A 10,579-nucleotide genomic window follows, 5' to 3' on the forward strand; every position below is an offset into this window, starting at 1 on the left:
TCGACTACTGCTACAAAGTCGCACATGGTGTACCACACACATATAAAGCAGCTACGACCTCCCCAGTAGCACACCATTGGATCAAAGCAATGCAGGAGGAAATCAATTCCTTGAAAGAAAACGACGTGTACAAGCTGACACTTCTACCCAAAGGCAAAACAACAATCAGCGGTAGATGGGTATACAAAATTAAAGAAAACTCTGACGGATCCCCGAAATATAAAGCAAGATTTGTTGCAAAGGGTTACAACCAAACCAAGGGGGTAGATTATACAGAGACTTTCTCCCCAACAGCTGACATCACATCAATCCGCATACTAATGCAAGTAGCTATCCAATACGATCTCATCGTACACCAAATGGACGTCAAAACGGCGTACCTCCATGCCCCAATTGACCATGAGATTTACATGGAGCAACCAGAGGGATTTGAAGTGAGATGGAAAACGGGCGAGAAACCAGTCTGCATGTTAAACAAATCTCTATATGGACTGAAACAATCGGGCAGAAATTGGAATCAAACCCTGCATGACCACCTCACCAAAAATGGTTTCATTCAGAATAGAGTGGATCATTGTGTCTACATGCGACACAACAGTGAGGAACGAATCACCATCATCTCATGGGTCGACGATTTAATTATCGCAGCCAATAATAATGATTCGCTCAACACCACCAAGCAGATGTTGATGTCCGAATTTCAGATGAAGGACCTTGGAAAACTCCGGCATTTCTTAGGGATAGACTTCGACATAACTCAAAGTCGTATATTGATGAGCCAGGAACGGTACGTCACAAAAATACTGGAAAGGTTTGATATGACCAATTGCAAACCCAGGACAACTCCATGCGAACTAAAGTGTGATCTAACCGAAAATGACTCTGACCTCATCGACCCCAGAAAGTACCGTGAAGTCGTCGGCAGCCTAATCTATCTGATGATCTGTACCAGACCAGATATAAGCTATATCGTTGGCAAGTTGTCCCAACACTTATCAAAACCGCATGAGCAGCACTGGACGGCAGCCAAACATGTACTTAGATACATAAAAGGTACTATGCAACACCAACTATGCTATACAAAATCAAACGATCAACTCCAGTTAATCGCGTACAGCGATGCCGATTGGGCATCAAACCAATACGACAGACACAGTATATCTGGATACTGTTTCAGCCTAACAAAAGGCGGTCCACCCATTTCCTGGAAGTCAAAAAGACAACCCACGGTAGCGTTATCCACATGCGAAGCCGAATATGTGGCATTAGCAAAAACAACCCAAGAAGGTATGTACCTCACACAATTACTAAGAGAAATGGACTGGTATAAGGAATACACACCCATTAAACTATTCGAGAAAGCGCTATAGCACTTTCTAGAGACCCAGTGCATCGACAAAGATGCAAACACATAGACATAAAATACCATTTCATCAGGGACGCTTTGAACAACGGCATCATAAAAATTATATATTGCCCCACAACAGACATGCTCGCAGACATCATGACCAAACCCCCAACCCGAGCAAAACTAGAAAAATTCAAACCACTTTTATTCGGGCTTTAAATTCGTTTTTTTTTTTGCCGATGTGATGCTCTTATATATACGCGTATTCTTTCTTTGTAAAAAAAAAAAAAAAAAAAAAATAATAATAATAATAATAATAATAATAATAATAAACAAATAAGTAAATAAAAAAAATACGCTCACACTCTAAGAGCAAGCGGGGGTGTTGAAAGTCCGATAACTCTTGTATCCCTATTACCTCCCTTTTCACTGTACATATCCCATAATCCATTTTTGTTCTTCCCCTTTTACAATAAAGAGTTCTCCTCATCAGTCAACACGTGTATCTATTTTCCTCCTTTGAATTCCTGTCCATTTTTGTCTCTGTTTCACTTAAAATGCACCACTCAACAAAATTATCTCCACTTCTCCTGCCCGATCTGGAATCGCTCAGCACCGAGAAACGAAGCTCGTTTTGTAGTTTCCAGCTTCACGTGCACACGAGATTATACGAGAACGCACGTAATAAAATGCTGGCTGCCATCTTTGTTTTTCCTTTTCTCGGCCTGAACTCACTTGCTGAGCAGTGAGCACCCACGGTGAGACTTGATTTTTCTTAGCTTCTAACCACACTTTCACAAGTAAAATAATAACCAAACATTTGTTGCCTCATCTTGTTTCACTACAAATATGTTCATGACAATAATATGAAAATAACGTAATTCGTCTTTATTTGCATTTTATACGGTTTCATGATGTTTTCATAAATAAAAAAAATCATAAAAAACTAACACAGAATATTTCGAAAATAAAACTCTTTATTTGAAATTAAACTTAGCTGAGGTGTCGTTTAATAAATCTTATATTACTGTTTGAGTCCTGTCGTTGGCATTATGTTATATTTCATTTAAAGGAAACGCTAATGCAAATTGTTTTGTTCTTAATGTTTTTAAAAATATTAGATATACAAATTCAGTTTCTTGTCACGTGATTTTAGTAGCTGTGAATTTTGTTCAATAAAACCGAGCTTTCTTTATTAGAGAGCGCGCATACCTAAAGGTAGATAACTCTTACAGATTTCTCCCTTTACTTGTGGACATGACACTTTAGTAATTGTGAATTTTGTTCAATAAAGCATTAGAAAGAAATTTTTGTTTTACGTCTTAATTTATTTACAACACTACAATTTATTGAACAAAATTTATTTCCCTCATCGAAAAGACGGTTCGTCTGGACAAATGTGACATTTCCTCAGCAGACCCTCTGGCTAGCAAGCTTTAGCTTTGGAGGTTGTGCTATCGTAACTTTAATTACTATTTATCAACTACTGCTTCGCTAAATCCAGAGAAACTTGAAATTCTGTATTTAAACATCGGTCCCACCGTTGCTGACGTTATCGATGGTTGTTCAGGATTTGAACACGCTGTCGAATTACTGAAAGGTGTTTACGACAAGTTCCCAAGCGTTATTCATGCAAGACATCTGCTTTCTACGCGTCTGCAACAAGAAAACAAATTTGTCGATCAATATCTTTAGGTCTTAAATCGACTTGCCGCTGACTGTTACTTTAAAAACATTACTGCTACTACTTACAGGGATGAATCTATCCGTGATGCATTTATGCGTGGTCTCTGGTCCACAGTAATACATGCTAGACTAGGTGTATCAGAATTTTGGGGGAGTTTTTGACACCCCTAACACGAAACTGAAAATAAAATATACAAAACTCGTACTTTCTCTTTTAAAAGTGGGTTTTTTATTTTCTTTATGGAATATACTTCCAAAATAAACTATTAAAGTTGTATAAAAAATAATAGAAATATATATTTTTTTAAAAACAGTGTTTACAAAGTGCCAGCGCGCCTTCATACAGCCATGTTTTTACGCAATTAAATCAATTGTATTTTACGCGTTAATTTTTTTTTTCGATTTTTAAACTTTAAAAATCTATCAAAATGTTTCTATTGATTAAAGTTTTTTACGATATTTTCAGGGTCACTGTGAAATTTTATACTCTTTCCAATGAATCGAATATAATATTTTAGACAAACAGTTTTTTTTTAATTCACCCTCCCCATATTGAAATGTCTATTAAAATTTAAATAATTAATTTACTCACTAAATTTTTATATATCACAAATTGAAGGTAAAAGATCAATAAATAAAATATTGTAAATTAAAACAAAAATGTGTTTTTTTTGGAAAGTTACCTGTAAAGTCCAAAGTGTAACACCTCTTTTAAACCACGTTGATTGTTTAATTGAAAGCCTATGTTCTGCTTATATTGTACAGTAAGTATTGGACGGTGACGACAATTTTTTCTATTTCATTCAATGCTTTCTTTTTTAGATATTTGAAAAAATCAGTAGATAAAGAATTATTAAAATATAATAAATCAAAAATGTATGTATTTCTTTGAGAAAAGAAAAAAATCCCTCCACTGTCCTTTTTTTAAAGGCAAAAATTTATAAGTAAAATTTGAGAATTTTTCAGCTATTGGAACACATATTTCTACACGGACCAGGCCAGATGACTAACGAAAACGTGTGGATTTTGCTTCCTTCTGTCAATTTGTAGTTGTAAACAATGGAAAAACTACTTCCGGTTATTCGATATGAACGTAAAATGATTACGTAATGCCGGGTTTTTCAAATAGGCGTTTAAAAAATTCTTTTATTTAAAAAATAAATGGAATTTAAAATATAAATATGGATAAATTCTTTAGAATGAAGAATGGAACAACACATTGATTAGTAATTTTTATAGGTAAGTGATTTTTTGGAATTTTTATCGATTTTTTATAATCGATGTAAGCAACATTTCGTTGATTTTCTTCAAATCTTTTTTAAAGAAAATGGATTTTTAAAAATATTGAATAATTTGCTATTAAACCTGTTATTTTTTTAAAATTTGACCTCTACTCCTTTAATTGAAAACAAAATTAGGGTTTGAATTACATTTTTCAAGTAGTTATAAGCTTGAAAAGTTAAGAAGTCGAATTATTCATTTTTTTCACGCATTAAGGTCGGTTTCTGACACACCAAGTGCTAGACTACTTGAAATTGATACGCTAACGCTCAAAAAGGCTACTCAATGTGCTAGAGCTTTAGATGAAGCTTACTTTCGTGCTGAATCATACGCTTCCCCGATTGGAGCAGCCGCTGCTGCTACTACTACTACTACTAAAACTAATAATGTGTCTACTGATCCTGTCGAGGAAGCCATTACTATCACTAGCATTTCTAATTCTACTGGTTCTCGCATGGAGTGTGACTCTGTACAAATTTATGCTACCCTTCGTACTCATGACAAGTGTTACAACTGTGGAGGGAGACATCACTTTAAGGATGATCGCCGCCATTGTCCTGCCTGCGATAAGGTATGTCGAAACTGTGGTAAACTCTGTTATTTCTCCAAAGTTTGCATTTCTACTATGCCGACACCTTCACATTCTACTTCTGCTATTATGGCAGCCCATGCTGAAGGTGGTGAGAATTTAAAGAAAAAATTAACTGCCTTCATAGACACCGGCAGTTCTGAAAACTTTATCAGTGCTCGTATTGTTAAGACAATAAAGCTGTCTACTTCAAAATATAATTCCATAATTTCCGTGGCATTATCCGCCATTTCCCTCAAACTATGGGAATATTGCACCTAGAACTTTCCTTCAATGGTTGCAAATATAAAGAAATTAACTTTACAGTGCTTTCTGATTCCTGTTTGGATATTATACTCGGAATGCCTTTTTTAAAACTACACCAGGGTATCACTATTTCTTTTGGTGGACCTTAGGATATTCTAAAAATCTGCGCCCTAACCAAGATCAGCTGTGCTCCTGTGCATACAAATCAAGAGGCAACAGTCAATGCGAGCGCTACAACGGCATTATTTGGAACACCCTGTTATTAGCTCTGGAATCTAGACGATTACTCCTTACTGCTTGGCAGAATGTTCTACAGGATGTTTTAAATGCTATTCGCTCCCTGCTGTGCACTACTACAAATGAAACTCCTCACAAACGCATGTTCAACTTTGAAAGGCGCTCTTCTACTGGTACTGCTTTACCTGTTTGATTCTGTGACCCTGGGGAGGTATTATTAAATTGGTTTGGTAACAGGAGCAAATATGACCCGATTGTCGACGTAGTGGAACTCCTCGAAGCTAACCCTACACATGCAAAAATACGACATAATAATGTCCGGGAAGTTTCAGTAGCGCTGAGACATCTAGCTCGCTATTCACGCTCTGATAGACCTTAAAATCCTGCTAAAAGTATTAATCCCGACATTGCAAATGCGGACGCAACCCAGTTGACCGAAACAAATCCCGTTAGTATTACACCTAATACAGAAAATGAATTTGACTATAATAGTCAAAAACCTGAGAACCAACCTTCCCAGAAGACCACTGGTCCTTCGAATAGCGAACTATTTCCAGGCCGATCTAACAGAATTCGCAGACCAGTCCAGCGACATGATTTATAAAAAAAACAACTATTTACGATAATTTTTACAAGTGTGGGAGATTATTATGTTTTCATTTAAAAGAAACGCTAATTAAATTGTTTTTTGTTACTGTTTAATATACATATATATATATATATATATATATATATATATATATTAGATATGCAAATTCAGTTTCTTGCCACATGATTTTGCACGCGTTCCTTTTTTTTTAAAGACTGAGTTCTTTCTCGCTTGCTTTATTAGCTGTGGATTTTGTTCAATAAAACCTTGGAAAGATGTTTTGTTTTACGTCTTCATTCATTTACAACACTACACATCACTTCATAAACTAAAGAATTTGACTTTTCAATAATTCGTTATCAATGAATGTCAATAAAATAAATTTTTAATTGGAAGCCTATGTTCTGCTTATATTGTACAGTAAGTATTGGACGGTGACGACAATTCTATTTAATTCAATGTTTTCTTTTATTAGATATTTAGAAAAATCAGTCGATGAATTATTAAAATATAATAAATCAAAACTTTATGTATTTCTTTGAGGAAAGAAAAAATTCACCCACTGTTCGTTTTTTAAGGCAAAAATTTATAAGTAAAATTTGAGAATTTTCAGCTATGGGAACACATATTTCTACACGGACCAGGCCCGAGGACTAATGCGAACGTGAGTATTGCTTCCTTCTGTCCATTTGTAGTTGAAAACAATGAAAAAAAAACTACTTCTGGTTTTTCGATATGAACATAAAATGATTACGTAATGCCGGCGTTTTAAATAGGCGTTTAAAAAATAAAATGAATTTAAAATATAAATATGGATACATTCTTAACAATTAAGAAAAGAACAACACATTGATTTGTAATTTTTATACGTAAGTGATTTTTTGGAATTTCTATCGATTTTTTTATAATCGACGCAAGCAACATTTCGTTGATTTTCTTCAATGTGCTAGAGCTTTAGATGAAGCTTACTTTCGTGCTGAATCATACGGTTCTCCGATTGGAGCAGCCGCTGTCACTACTACTACTACTACTACTACTACTACTATAACTAACAATGTGTCTACTGATCCTGCCGAGGAGGCCACTGCTATTGCTAGCATTTCTTATTCTACTGGTTCTCGCATGGAATGTGACTCTGTACAAATTTATGCTGCCCTTTCTACTCATGGCAAGTGTTACAACTGTGGATGGAGACGTCACTTTAGGGATGATAGCCGTCATTGTCCTGGCTGCGATAAGGTATGTCGAAACTGTGGTAAACTCACTTCATAAACTAAAGAATTTGACTTTTCAATAATTCGTTATCAATCAATGTCAATAAAATAATTTTAATAATTCTTAATAAAAAAATTGAAAAAAATAATAAAAGTGAATAATGCAATAGTGAGATACAGAGGGAAATAAAAACGAGAGGAAGATTATACTGTCCCAATTGCTTCCGGTAACATGCACGCAGGCTATGAGCTATCTCCCAGACCAGTTTTTTCGCTCGTTTCTTTCTCCTGTCTGTTAGGTATTGTATCACATATAACGGCGTTGTGTTACATTGACTCTATGGGAATATCATACAAATCGCAGATCAGTTAATCTACTGTTGCATGAAGTTTGCTCATGGATTCAACTGCGTTTATCAACATTGGTTCAGATGCTTCAGATTTAAGCGTAGTATGAGAATTCAACAATACCATCACCCACAATACACTCAAGCCTTACCACCTGCAACAAAGATACTCTACTACACAATCAAACCAAATAAAAACATCCTCCACAGTACAAGAAATACTGTACACTAAGCTATCGACACTCGTTAGGTCATGAATTTTAGATGCACATTATAATCATCACATGAGAAGATGTATCACTTCAACATAACACACCAAACATTGTATAATATTTATATAAACACGTAATAAGTTGTGATGCATTCTTTCATATATAATTCTTCCACTATATTCTGTCATGTTCATTCTACTATTATGATTTCTGTCTTTCATATTAAGTAGACTATAATAAGCACTTATCATATCTCAACATACACACACCGATATATATATATATATATATATATATATATATATATATATATATATATATATATATATATATAGAGAGAGAGAGAGAGAGAGAGTAAAATGATTGATAATTTATAATTAAAATTAAAAATCTGTTTCATAAGGAAGAACAAATAATATCAATAAATAGTACGATTGTTTTAGAAAGGATGTTTTTATTGTGATAGACAAAGTCTCATCAGCAAAAATATTGGGTGGGTTTTTATTTAAAATAAACACCAAAAATAAACATAGCATTTTTTAAGTAAGGCAGATGTATCTTTTAATAGTTCGTTTCCTAAATGTCGTAGGTATCATTGCCGATGCATTCATTTGGTAAATGTAGTTTATGAACAGATTTATGATTCATAATCATAACAAACTTATGATTCATAAAACATAATAAATACAACATCTGGGACGCTTCCAACAAACAAAATTTAGGCACATTATGAGAATACCCTGGCAGAGTCATACCTCCAACTCTGAAGTACTGGAACGTGCCAAAATGGCAAGTGTTGAGGCCACGTTCATAGAATGCAAATTTCAAAGCTTCCCAAGAAAATGATGTACGGAGAACTGGCAAAAGGAACCAGATCACAAGGAGCACCAAAAATGCGCTACAAAGACCAGCTGAAGCGTACTCTGGCAGCAACTGACATCGACCATTCCTCATGGGAAGAGGCTGTAAGGGTCGGGAAGGCGTGGAGGAATGTTGTACACCGTGGGAGTGCTTACTTTGAGAAGGAGAAGGGAGCAAGAGTAAAACAATCTCCCTCCCCTGTGAGCACTGTCCGTGGCTCTTCCGCCATAGAATCGGACTGTATAGCCATGTATCACCTGGGGACCAACCCACCTAACGACAGGACCCAATGCTCGGATACGATTAGGAGCCGACGACGACGACTTTACCTTTGATTAGCCAACCGACATTCCCTTAAAGTGTAATTGTTTGAATATATGGAATTTGCTTTATTAGATATATTTGTCAGATAGTTTTTGATTTCTTCTTTTTTAATTTACTTCAATAAGATTTTAAAGATCAAGGAGTTTCTTTCTGGATCTAACATTTGAATTCATTTCGATTTGCATTTATTTCGAAGTTACTCTCACCCAAACGAGATAATCTTTACTTATTTCAGAGACCATGCCATTTAAAAAGCATTATTTAGATTCTAATATTTTATTTTTACCTGTGCTACTTAGACCATATTAATTTAAAAAGCATTATTTAGATTCTAATATTTTATTTTTACCTGTGCTACTTAGACCATATTAATTTAAAAAGCATTATTTAGATTCTAATATTTTATTTTTACCTGTGCTACTTAGACCATATTAATTTAAAAAGCATTATTTAGATTCTAATATTTTATTTTTACCTGTGCTACTTAGACCATATTAATTTAAAAAGCATTATTTAGATTCTAATATTTTATTTTTACCTGTGCTACTTAGACCATATTAATTTAAAAAGCATTATTTAGATTCTAATATTTTATTTTTACCTGTGCTACTTAGACCATATTAATTTAAAAAGCATTATTTAGATTCTAATATTTTATTTTTACCTGTGCTACTTAGACCATATTAATTTAAAAAGCATTATTTAGATTCTAATATTTTATTTTTACCTGTGCTACTTAGACCATATTAATTTAAAAAGCATTATTTAGATTCTAATATTTTATTTTTACCTGTGCTACTTAGACCATATTAATTTAAAAAGCATTATTTAGATTCTAATATTTTATTTTTACCTGTGCTACTTAGACCATATTAATTTAAAAAGCATTATTTAGATTCTAATATTTTATTTTTACCTGTGCTACTTAGACCATATTAATTTAAAAAGCATTATTTAGATTCTAATATTTTATTTTTACCTGTGCTACTTAGACCATATTAATTTAAAAAGCATTATTTAGATTCTAATATTTTATTTTTACCTGTGCTACTTAGACCATATTAATTTAAAAAGCATTATTTAGATTCTAATATTTTATTTTTACCTGTGCTACTTAGACCATATTAATTTAAAAAGCATTATTTAGATTCTAATATTTTATTTTTACCTGTGCTACTTAGACCATATTTGGAACGATCTTTTTTCATGTTGTTTATGAGCCTTAATATCTCACATTTCATGTTACGGTTGTGTTTTATGTTCCCTGATGTTCGACGATCAAGTTTCATCTCTCCAGCCATCATCCAATGTGTTTTAGCAGACAGTGCAAAGACCATATGCCACTAAAATTGAGCATTCAGATATTAGGTCCCTTGGGCGCTAAATCACTGTGTGAAACAGTTCCTTGTAGACCAGCTTTAAAAAAAATTTGTGAGTAAACCTTGATATTGACTAAAATGAAAGTCTTCCACTCTTGCACTATTGAATTGAAGAATCCATTTGCTTCTCTTGTTATCTTGTTATCGATTTCTATATCTTTCGTTTTCTTTTTGCAATTTTTGTTGCTGATTCATCATATCTGCAGCATTTATCATTCATCAATAACACTCAAACACTTTCTACTGAGTGAATTTTGTATGAGTAG

The sequence above is a fragment of the Euprymna scolopes genome, chromosome 27, assembly GCF_053919585.1.
Source record: "Euprymna scolopes isolate OS-2025 chromosome 27, ASM5391958v1, whole genome shotgun sequence".
NCBI classification, from domain to species: domain Eukaryota; kingdom Metazoa; phylum Mollusca; class Cephalopoda; order Sepiida; family Sepiolidae; genus Euprymna; species Euprymna scolopes.